Source organism: Chiloscyllium plagiosum, unplaced genomic scaffold (genome assembly GCF_037043375.1).
Source record: "Chiloscyllium plagiosum isolate Xiang-an unplaced genomic scaffold, Cpla_swu_hap1 HiC_scaffold_35, whole genome shotgun sequence".
In the NCBI taxonomy this organism is placed as follows: Eukaryota; Metazoa; Chordata; class Chondrichthyes; order Orectolobiformes; family Hemiscylliidae; genus Chiloscyllium; species Chiloscyllium plagiosum.
This window is the reverse complement of record NW_028270173.1, coordinates 65,157,260-65,168,802: the sequence shown is the minus strand read 5'-3', so window position 1 is coordinate 65,168,802 and position 11,543 is coordinate 65,157,260. Positions and strand designations below refer to the sequence as shown.

The following is an 11,543-nucleotide window of genomic DNA, read 5'->3' as shown; positions in this document are numbered from 1 at the left end:
TATGTGTGAGAGAGAGAGAGTGAGTGAGTCTGTGGGTGTGTGAGAGACAGACGAGGCTGTGTGTGTGTGTGTGTGTGAGAGAGAGAGGGGGAGGGACAGACAGACTGGAGAGTCAGAACCTTCAGCAGAGGGACAGACTGACTGCACAATGTGACAGAGAAAAACATAGAAAATAGCAGCAGGAGTAGGCCATTCAATATGGTCATGGCTGATCATCCAACTCAATCCCCTCTACCTGTTTTCTCTCCTAAATCTTTTAAACTCTTTAGTGCGAAGAAATATCTCGAACCTCTTCATGAAAACATTCAATGTTTTGACCTCGAACACTTCCTGTGTTAGAGAATTCCACAGGCTTTACCTCAGTCCTAAACAGCCCACCCTGTACACTGACCTGTGAGCTCTGCTTTCAGACTGCCCCACCATCAGCAACACCCTTCCAATGTTTAACTTGTCCAGTCCTATTAGAATTATACTGATTGCTCTGAGATTCCCCCATCCCTAGTGCATATAATCCAGTGAATATATTCTCAATCAATCCATTCTCTCTTCATACCTCAGTCCTGCCATCCCAGGAATCAGTCTGGAAAATCTTTGTTCCATTCCCTCCATAGCCAGGACATCCTTTCTCAGATAAGGAGAGCAAAACTCCAGGTGTGGTCTTGGCACTTCTGTCTCAACCTTTCTTCATAAAACCAATCCAGGACAAAATGCATCTCTGAAAGCCACAGTAGCATCACATGTCCCTGTAAACAGTCCTCCCACTTCTCTGATATCAAACTCACAAGAAGAACTCTGAAAGTGAACTAAAATCAGGCAATTTGTCAGTTAACTGTCATCATCATTAATTGTTGCATTTGCCATGTCCACTAGCCAACCAATCAGCACCCTCCTCTCTAATGCCCACATCCCTTGAATGCATAACTAAAATTCTTCATTAATGTTTATATTTTTGCAACCAGTGAGATTCCTTAAACCATACATTGACGGTGATGATGGGGTTGAGATTCAACTCCATCACAGTACAACCACCCTGGCTTTTAAGTTTCAACATGGAGTGATGGTTGCCGTGGATTCCCGAGCTTCAGCAGGCTCCTACATTGGTAAGTGATCAAACATTGCCACAGCTCTGTGGGAGCACCCTCCACATGGAGTTTAATCATCGTGCCTAGTCCTTTCTCAAGATTGTGAGTGAATCATCCAAATCTGAGGTTTACCAACCTGTTTTACTGATTGTTCCTGTCAGAGTGTCAGGGACCAATGATTTTCTAAGAAGCTATCTTTCATCTCAAAGACTTTGATACTTTCTAATTCACAAACCAGGGGAATGGAGACAGCACAGATACATAACAATTCATTTTTATATTTCTTCATAAAATGTAAGCTTTGATGACCAAGCCAGCGTTTATTGCCCTTGAGAAGATGGTGGTGAGTTGCCTTCTCTGACCACTGCAGTCCATGTGACCCACAATGCTGTTGGGAAGAGAATTCTGGGAATGTGACAGAGACAGAACGGTGATATAGTTCCAAGTCAGGATGGTGAGTAGCTTGGAGGGGAACTTGCAGGTGGTGGTGTTCCCATGACCTTGTCCTTCTAGACGGAAGTGGTCGCGGATTTGGAAGGTGCTGTCTAAGTATTGTTGGTGAATCTCTGAAGCACATCTTGAAGGTGGTATTCCCTGCTGCTACTGAGTGTCAGTGGTGGAGAGAGTGAATGTTTGTGGGTGTGTTGCCAATCAAGCTGTACCCATCTAGGTGAGTCAGAACCAGATGATGGACAGGCTTTTGGGAGTCAGGTGGGGAATAACTCACTGCAGGATCCCTAGTCTCTGACCTGCTCTTGTAGTCAATGTGTTTATGTGGCGAGTCCAGTTGAGTTTCTGGTCAATGGTAGCACCGGTGAATGTCAACGTTTGCCCCTGTTGGAGATGGTCATTGCCTCGCTGTAGAATGTAAACAAAACAGCCGACTCTTGGAAAGATTATTGAGGTTGGGCAGCTATCAGGAAGTGTGAGAAAAATGTCTTTCATTTTAATTGGCTGAACGGAACGAGTTCTCCAGAATTCAGTACTGAAGCCACTGTTGTTTTCAATGTACATCCATAATACAGACTTGGAGACTCAGGGCACAGTGTCAGGTTAGCACTCGGAAAGGGCGGAGCAGTGAGGAACAGAATAGCCGACTGTAAGAGGATTGTTGAAGTGGGCTGAGCAAATGCAGAGGGAAAGCAATTCAGTCCAGAAAAGTAGGAGGTGTGAAATTTTGTTGGGAAGACTGAGCAGAGATTGTAGGGGTAAGTGAGGACTGCAGATGCTGGAGATTTAGAGTCAAGTGTGTGGTGCTGGAAAAGCACAGCAGGTCAGGCAGCATCCAAGGAGCAGGAAAATCGATGTTTCAGGCAAAAACCCTTCATCAGGAATTTGTTCAGACTCAATGCCACAATTTGAACGTGAGGTACTGAGAACAGAGAGAGTCATGGGCTTGCTTGCATATGACTTAAAGGAAAGGCTAGAAATTTATAAAAGTGTATTTGGACACCCAGGGACGGGGAGTTTCCATTGTGGTTCAATAGCAAGGTGTTGATTTGCCCCAATCAGCAGCTGGAGTCAGCATTACCTCACTGTTACCAGGCAGACTGTGTGAGCAGGGTTTGCAATCTATGAGTCAGGTGATTTACTGGAAACAAGAGCTGAGGGTGAGGGAGGGAGTGGAGAACAACAGCGAGAGAGAGAGAGAGAGCAGAGGAGTGAAACAGAGAGAGATGAGTGAAAACTGCCCGAGGCACAGGAGTCAAAAAGGGGAATTCAAAAGAAGAGATGTGTAGAATGGGAACAGCAGGAGGCCATTCAGCCCCTCTAGTGTGTATCACCATTCTAACTTAACTGCACCTTACCTTTATTTAACCACCTTTTTGGTTGTTCATCCCCTTCCCTGACAACATTAATCTCAGTCTCAGTTTAGACATTTGAACTGGCTCCAGCTTTTTGTGGGAGTGGCTTGGTGTGTTCCCACCCCCTCTTTCTGATGGAGTGTTTGCTGATATCCCCCTCTGAATGGCCTGGCTCACAAGGCTTGGTCCTGCCTCCCCCACCACAGGAATTACTTTTGGCTGTATTGACCCAACCAATTCCGTTCATCATTTTAAACCCTTCCCTCACTCCTTGGGCAAGGCACTGTGTCTCGAGTCAGCCTGTTTTATTTTATTGCATGCATTTGGAGTAGGTGGGGTTGGAGCCAGGCCTCCTGGCTTAGAGGCAGGGACACTGCCAATGCATCACAAGAGCCCTTCCCATTGTTCAGGTACACCAAGGGACTACATTGTGTAACCTGCTCTCGGTATTTCACCCTGCTAAGGATATTCTGGTTAAACCGCATTGCTCTCATTCCAAGGCCTGTACCTCCACCCTGAGGCATGGTGCCCAGAGCTGACTTTCTGATCTCAGCCTTAACTGTGTTCAGTGATAGACATTCCACAGTGCTCTGGGGTTGTAGATTCACATAATTCATGGCCCAATGAACTAACTGCTCCTCAGCACAGTTCAAAATGACCAGCCCTTCATCCCGATAGGCTGTGCCCCCATGTTCCCGATTCCTCAGCCTGGGGGGGGAGGCATGGAGTCATTATCTCTCAGTGCCCACCCTGTCAAGCCCCATCACAATCTCCTTCGTTCCAACGAGATCACTTCTCATTCTGCTGAACTTTGCCCCAATTGCTTCTGCCTCTTATCATCGGACAATCCTGAATTCCAGGGAGTAATTGAGTGAATATTCTCATGTAACCCCTGCGATGCAAATTCGAGGCTTACTGCCAGAGAGATATCAGAACTGCACAGACACCTCCAGCTGTGATCTCAGCCTGAGAATGTGGGGCTGGAAAAGCACAGTAGGTCAGGCAGCATCTCAGGAGCAGGAGAATCGATGTTTCGGACATAAGCCCCACACTCACGACTCTGATCTCCAGCATCTGCAGACCTCAGATGTGATCTCAGCCAATCCCAGTACAATTGTAGTCGGAGCTTTGTCTTCCTATTCTGCGGAATACTAACTCACAATTTCACCCTACTGTCTGTGTGCTCCCTCTCGGTGTATCTTCCCTTTAAATCTCTCAGAACATCAACATACAACATTCTCCCTGATTTAGAAAGTAAATCATTCTCCCCCTGACATTTTCTTTTCATTCCTGTTATTAAAAACATTCATTCACAGTGTATTGGTGACTCTGGCTCGGCCAGCATTTATTGTCCGTCTCGAATAGCCCGGAGGCTGCTAAGAGTCAACCAAATTGATCAGGAGTCACATGTAGGCCGGACTAGGTACGGACGGCAGTTCCCTTCCCGAAAGGAACATCAGTGAATCTGATGGGTATTTCTACCAAGTAGCTCCAGGTTCATAACCATCATGAGAGTTTCAATAAAATATCGAATTCTGCCATGGTGGAATTTGAACACAGGTCCTCAGCATATTCCCTGTCCCTTTGGGTTAATAATCCAGGGATAACACCACTGGACCATCACCTCCCGATGAATTACCAACACACACTCACCTCTGAACCAGATGTCTGGGGCATTACTTTGTCAGCTCAGTGTCAAACTTTGTTTGATCATTCTCCCATGATGTATTTTAGGAGGTTTCATTGTGTGAAAGGTGCTATCTAAATGTAAGTTGTTGTTCCTTTTTCTCCAGCTCATCCCATATGTACACTCCCCTCTGCATAACTCAGAGTCTCTGTCCTTATTCGCATTCTTTAGAGTTTCCCTTCCTGTTTCCTCGCTCTCTCTCTTTCCCCCTCTCACACTCCAGGTTCCAGAACCGCATAGAGACCTCCAGATGTGGTCATAACAAATCTCTCTCTCTCTGTCCTTTGTTGATTTCCCACCCCTGCCCCAGCTCCACATGCTGCTCTCTCTCTCTCTTTTTGAAGAGAGGTATATTTAGAATAGGGTCACAGAGTCATAGAGATGCACAGCATGGAACCAGACCCTTCGGCCAACCCATCCATGCCGACCAGATATCCCAACCCAATCTAGTCCCACCTGCCAGCACACGGCCCACATCCCGCCAAACCCTCCCTATTCATATACCCAACGAAATGCCTCTTAAGTGTTGCAATTGTATCAGCCTCCACCACTTCCTCTGGCAGCTCATTCCATACACGTAGCACTCTCTGCGTGAAAATGTTGCCCCTTAGGTCTCTTTTATATCTTTCCCCTCTCACCCTTAACCTATGCCCTCTAGTTCTGGACTCCCCAACCCCAGGGAAAAGACTTTGTCTATTTATCCTATCCATGCCCCTCATAATTTTTGTAAACCTCTATAAGGTCACCTCTCAGCCTCCAACACTCCAGGGAAAACAGTCCCAGCCTGTTCAGCCCCTCCCTGTAGCTCAGATCCTCCAACCCTGGCAACATCCTTGTAGATCTTTTCAGAACCCTTTCAAGTTTCACAACTTCTTTCCGATAGGAAGGAGACCAGAATTGCACGCAATATTCCAACAGTGGCCTGACCAATGTCCTGTACAGCCGCAACATGACTTCCCAACTCCTATACTCAATACTCTGACCAATAAAGGAAAGCATACCAAACGCATTCTTCACTATCCTATCTACCTGCGACTCCACTTTCAAGGAGCTATGAACCTGCACTCCAAGGTTTCTTTGTTCAGCAACACTCCTTAGGACCTTACCATTAAGTGTATAAGTCCTGCTAAGATTTGCTTTCCTAAAATGAGCACCTCACATTTATCTGAATTAAACTCCATTTGCCACTTCTCAGCCCATTGACCCATCTGGTCCAGATCCTGTTGTAATCTGAGGTAACCCTCTTCGCTGTCCACTGCACCTCCAGTTTTGGTGTCATCTGCAAACTTACTAACTGTACCTCTTATGCTCGCATCCAAATCATTTACGTAAATGACAAAAAGTAGAGGGCCCAGCACTGATCCTTGTGGCACTCCACTGGTCACAGGCCTCCAGTCTGAAAAACAACCCTCCACCACCACCCTCTGTCTTCTACCTTTGAGCCTTTATTCCATGAGATCTAACCTTGCTAACCAGTCTCCCATGGGGAACCTTGTTGAACAGGGATGTAGAATGGGAATGTGTTCAGCATCTCTCCCCATAGCTCTGACACACACATTGTCTTCCCCTCACACCCAACCTGACACATTGTCTAATCTTTTTGTCCCCCAATCTCTCTAAACCTTGTGCTTTTCACTTTAAAACTGTGGAGAAAGTGAGGGCTGCAGATGCTGGAGAGTCAGAGTTGATTGAGTGTGATGCTGGAAAAGGTACAGCCGGTCAGGCAGCATCTGAAGATCCAGACAGCCAATTGTTCGGGCAGGACCCCTTCATCAGGACCCTTCAACTGAGGGGACCAGCTGCTTTCCATTCACCCTGTCCACTCTGCTCAATCTTATACACATTATCAACTCCCTTCTGTGTTCTAAAGGATATAACCCGAGCTTATCCAGCCTCTCTTTATCGGTAAACTGCTCCATCCTGGGGAATCTCCTCTGTACCCATCCAATGTAATCCCATCTTTCCGATAGTGCGGTGACCACAACTACACACACAATTCCAGACACAGCATTAGCAAAGTCCTGGGAAGAACCAACATTATCTTCCTGCTCTTGTAATCTATACTGTGACTGATGAAGACAAGTGTCCCCGATGTCTTCTTTACTACCCGATTACCCTGTTCTGTCACCTTCAAGATCCCGTGATCCTCTAAACTTCCGACTGCCCTGCCATTCGGGGAGTATTGCATTGTCTTGTTCCTCCTTCCAAAGTGCACCACCTCACATTTATCAAGGTTCATCTCCATCTGTCACTGATCTGCCCATCTCACCAAATTGTTCATACCCTCCTGTATGCCATATAACCTCAACCCTACTTTTCCTGACTTTTCCACACAATCCTTTGTGAGAAACAAAAACTCACTCACTTTAATAATTTCCGTCCGAGACCAAAAATCTGAAACAGTGTCGTTTATTTGTACACTTGCAAGTGGGTGCCATGTCTAATGCCAGGTAAGGCAATGACAAATGCACACTAAATCCAACAAACTCTCGAAATTTATACAGTTTGAATCTTCTTATTTTTTCTTATTTCATTGTTTGCCCTGTCCTCTGCTTACGTCACTCATTTCCTTAAGACTGATCCCACATCTTCTGTTTATCCAGCCTTGTCCGTGACAAATGCCTATCTCTGCCTCCCCCATAAAGTTGTTTGACGTCATCCCATCCTTTGCTTACCATTATCTGCTCCCTCCATCTGCGCTGCCCCTCACAGCATCTTATCACTAAGCCCTTTTAATTGGGGTTTGTTCCTGTGTCTCTGTACAAGTGGGAAACAGATGTTTATAAAGGCCTCTTTTCACAGCATTTTATCTAGTGCCTGTATTTCTACCATTGTTCTGTAATCACGTCTCATGCTAACATACCATTTTGTAACGGATTATATATTTCCTCATTCTTGCTAAGTCAGCTCTCGTCCGAAACAATCCCAAACTAATGTGAATTAATTTACTCTGTATCAGAACTTATAATTGCAGAAATAACATTAATTCACCTATATCCCACACCTTGATTCCGCTTCCCTGATTAAAAAGCTGCCACTTTCAGTCTTGAATATACTTAATGACCCAACCTCGACAGCTCTCACAGTAAACAATGCCACAGATTCACAACCCTCAGAGAGATGCAATTCCTCCTCATCTCTGTCTTAAATGTACAATCCATTACCTGAGATGATACCCTCTGGTCCTAGACTCTCCCATAGGGGAGACACGTTTCCAAATCTACTCTGTCAAGTCCCCTAAGAATTTTGGATGTTTCAATATGATCGCCCCTTGCTCTGCTAAACCCCAGTGAGTCTACACTCAGTCTCCTCAGAAGACATACCCAGGATCGGCTGAGTGAACCTTCCTGATCCCCACCCCCATCCACCTATTGTACTCTTTGCTACCTTCTCCCCAGCCCCAACCCCTCCCATTTGTCTCTTCACCCCGGAGGCTCCCTGCCTTCATTCCTAATGAAGGGCCTTTGCCCGAAACGTCAATTCTCCTGCACCTCGGATGCTGCCTGACCTGCTGTGCATTTCCAGCACCACACTAATCTAGACTCTGCCTCCAGTACCAGTCTATCCTTCCTTGGTTAAGGGGAACAGAACTGTGCACAGTATTCCACAAGACCGTTCCCTCCGTGACTATCTGGTCAGGTCCACGCCCCCCTACAACCCACCCTCCCATCCCGGCACTTTCCCCTGCCACCGCAGAAACTGTAAAACCTGTGCCCACACCTCCTCCCTCACCTCCATCCAAGGCCCTAAAGGAGCCTTCCACATCCATCAAAGTTTTACCTGCACATCCAACAATATCATTTATTGTATCCGTTGCTCCCGATGCGGTCTCCTCTACATTGGGGAGACTGGACGCCTCCTAGCAGAGCGCTTTAGGGAACATCTACGGGACACCCGCACCAATCAACCACACTGCCCCGTGGCCCAACATTTCAACTCCCCCTCCCACTCTGCCGAGGACATGGAGGTCCTGGGCCTCCTTCACCGCCAATCCCTCACCACCCGACGCCTGGAGGAAGAACGCCTCATCTTCCGCCTCGGAACACTTCAACCCCGGGGCATCAATGTGGACATCAACAGTTTCCTCATTTCCCCTCCCCCCACCTCACCCCAGTTCCAAACTTCCAGCTCAGCACTGTCCCCATGACTTGTCCTACCTGCCTATCTCCTTTTCCACCTATCCACTCCTCCTTCCTCGCTGACCTATCACCTTCATCCCCTCCCCCACTCACCTATTGTACTCTATGCTACTTTCTCCCCACCCCCACCCTCCTTGAGCTTATCTCTCCATGCTTCAGGCTCTCTGCCTTTTTTCCTGATGAAGGGTTTTTGCCCGAAACGTCGATTTCGCTGCTCGTCGGATGCTGCCTGAATTGCTGTGCTTTTCCAGCACCACTAATCCAGAATCTGGTTTCCAGCATCTGCAGTCATTGTTTTTACCACAGTATTCCAGCTGTTGCCTGAGTAGCACCCTTAGTCTTAGCTAAATTTCCCTGTTTTTATATACCATTCCCTTTGAAATAAAGGCCACCATTCCCATTACCTCTCCCTGTGAGCCACTGAGATTGGATGATAGCTTTCTGTGATTCATGGGTGGGGCTCTTCTGGTTGGTTTGGTTCCTCCAGTCTCTGAGAAGTGTGTCAGCCTCCACTGCCCCCCTGTGGAGACAGGAGGATCTGCAGGAGGCTCTCGACGTGGATGAGGAGAGACAGGGGGTAGATCTGTGGTCAATGTGCTCTCAGAGCTTCAGCCACCCCGTGTTGAAACAGAAGGATATGGAGTGGGCTGTTCTCCAGTAAGAACAACAAATGGGGAGCGGGGTGGGGGCCTGTGTTGGTGCAGAAGGCCCTGTACAGTGACGGTGGGCAGTCACCTTTAGTTTGAGAAGACAGTGGGGACCTGGACCCCAGTGCCCCCTCTCCTGCTGTAATTCAATCCCCTCCTGTCACTCTCTTCTTTCTGCCTGGAGGATCATCAACTCGGTGAAGGACGCTCTCTGGGTGGTCCGAAACCTGTTGATCTTCCAGCTGAAGGAGTTGACCCCGACTGAGTGTTGCAGACTGGCACATTCCAAGGTCCAGGCCTACGTGTTGAGGGACGCGCTGAAGCTTGGGGCAGCTGCTGCCAAGGCGCGGTGGGGAAAGACCACTGTGTAAAGTCTGCCTGCCTAACGAAGAACAGAGGGCCCACGCAGTCATTTGGGCTCTGCTGACGCCTCAGCTAAATATATGGGCATATGATTGATAAAAGTACAGGCCTGTATGTAAAAATGATAAATTCTGATCTCTGTATGCAAAGGTTTACGTACGTATGGCATAACCAACTGTACGACCATCAAATTATTTTATGAATAAAGTATATTTTTTGAAATAAAAAACAATTCTGTATCCTCACACTCACTCTGTCCATGTAAATTTAAATCCGGTTCCGTTTTCTCCAGCTCTCCTCTATGTGCACTCTCTTCCTCCAAAGTCAGTCTCTCTATCCTTATATGAAGGGCTCTGGCCTGAAATGTCGATTTTCCTGCTCCTCGGATGCTGCCTGACCTGCTGTGCTTTTCCAGCAACGTGCTCTCGGTTCTCAGGAGGTACTGTTTGCTTGCGTCTGTGTAGACCTGGAGCTGTTCAGTGCATCTGCTTTCAGGTCCTGGGACTGGGATCAGAGTTGTAACTGACAGGTCATTGATCTTGAATGGTCAGGATACTTTGCAGTATTCTAACTTGCCCATTTCCACATTACGAGAGAGAGAGTTTCTTTGCATTGTTGTGGTTTGTTCTGCTGGGGACAAGAAAAAGGCACCATCTCCTTGTATATTCTGTTGTGTGTAGGAGCAATCTCACCCCAGCACATGTAACCCACCCTTAACCAAGGGATATGGCTCTTTTGGAACATTTCGGTCTCGTGCTAGTGTTTTTCTGTGCCCCCTCAGGGAATAGATTAGATTACATTACATTACATTACTTACAGTGTGGAAACAGGCCCTTCGGCCCAACAAGTCCACACCGACCCACCGAAGCACAACCCACCCAGACCCATTCCCCTACATTTACCCCTTCAGCTAACACTACGGGCAATTTAGCATGGCCAATTCACCTAACCTGCACATTTTTGGACCGTGGGAGGAAACCGGAGCACCCGGAGGAAACCCACGCAGACACGGGGAGAATGTGCAAACTCCACACAGTGAGTCACCTGAGGCGCGAACTGAACCTGGGTCTCTGGCGCTGTGAGGCAGCAGTGCTAACCACTGTGCCACTATGCCACCCACTAATCTCTCTCTGTCTCTCTGCTCCTCCCCACTGACTGTCTCCCTGCTAGGATCACCTCCCCTGACCCTCAGTGTGACATGTCTCAGAAGCCGATGCATCACTGTCACAGTCATTGCCACTTATTGTATACCCCATGTTTGTCTCATGTAGAAGTGTCACACCTGACAGTGCCACACTTCAGACTGTCAACGCTCAAAGTGTCACACGCCCCACAGAGAAATCCATCCGGGCTTGATCCTGCACATGAAGAGGTGATTATTGAGGCGATGTGCCTGGCCTCCTGTGAGACCCGGCCAAGGTAATGGTGTAGGGGCTACAATGCAATCAGACCGCATTACCCTTGCTCGGTGTTGTTACAGCACAGCCCAGTCAGACTGGGGACCAGTGGAGGATTTTATTTTCCCTAGTGTGGAAATCATTGAATGTAAGGACATTCAGCCCATCTGTCCCCTGCTGTCTCTTTGAAAGGCCTATTCCAGCAAATCTCCCCCTCTGCTTTCTCCCCGCAATCTGTCAATCTTTCTTCTTCGGATATTAATTCACTTCCATTCTGAAGGTTATTATTGAGTCTGTTCACACCTTTTAGTCATAGCACAGTTAAAAAAAAAAGCACTCTCCTCCACACAATTCTGATTCTTTAGCTTCCTGCCCCAGGAAACCTTTTCTCCTCACTGAGAAAAGCCATCAGAATCAAATACA

General features: G+C 47.4%; 1 long non-coding RNA gene across 1 annotated transcript in view; it reads left to right on the top strand.

Moving 5' to 3' along the window:
• Nucleotides 1–448: 448 nt before the first annotated feature.
• Nucleotides 449–11,543, top strand: part of LOC148141068 (uncharacterized) — a 59,967-nt gene continuing 48,872 nt past the window's right edge. Inside the window, exon 1 of the long non-coding RNA XR_015752974.1 lies at nucleotides 449–1,100. This is a non-coding gene — a long non-coding RNA (uncharacterized LOC148141068). The remainder of the gene's footprint in view (nucleotides 1,101–11,543) is intronic.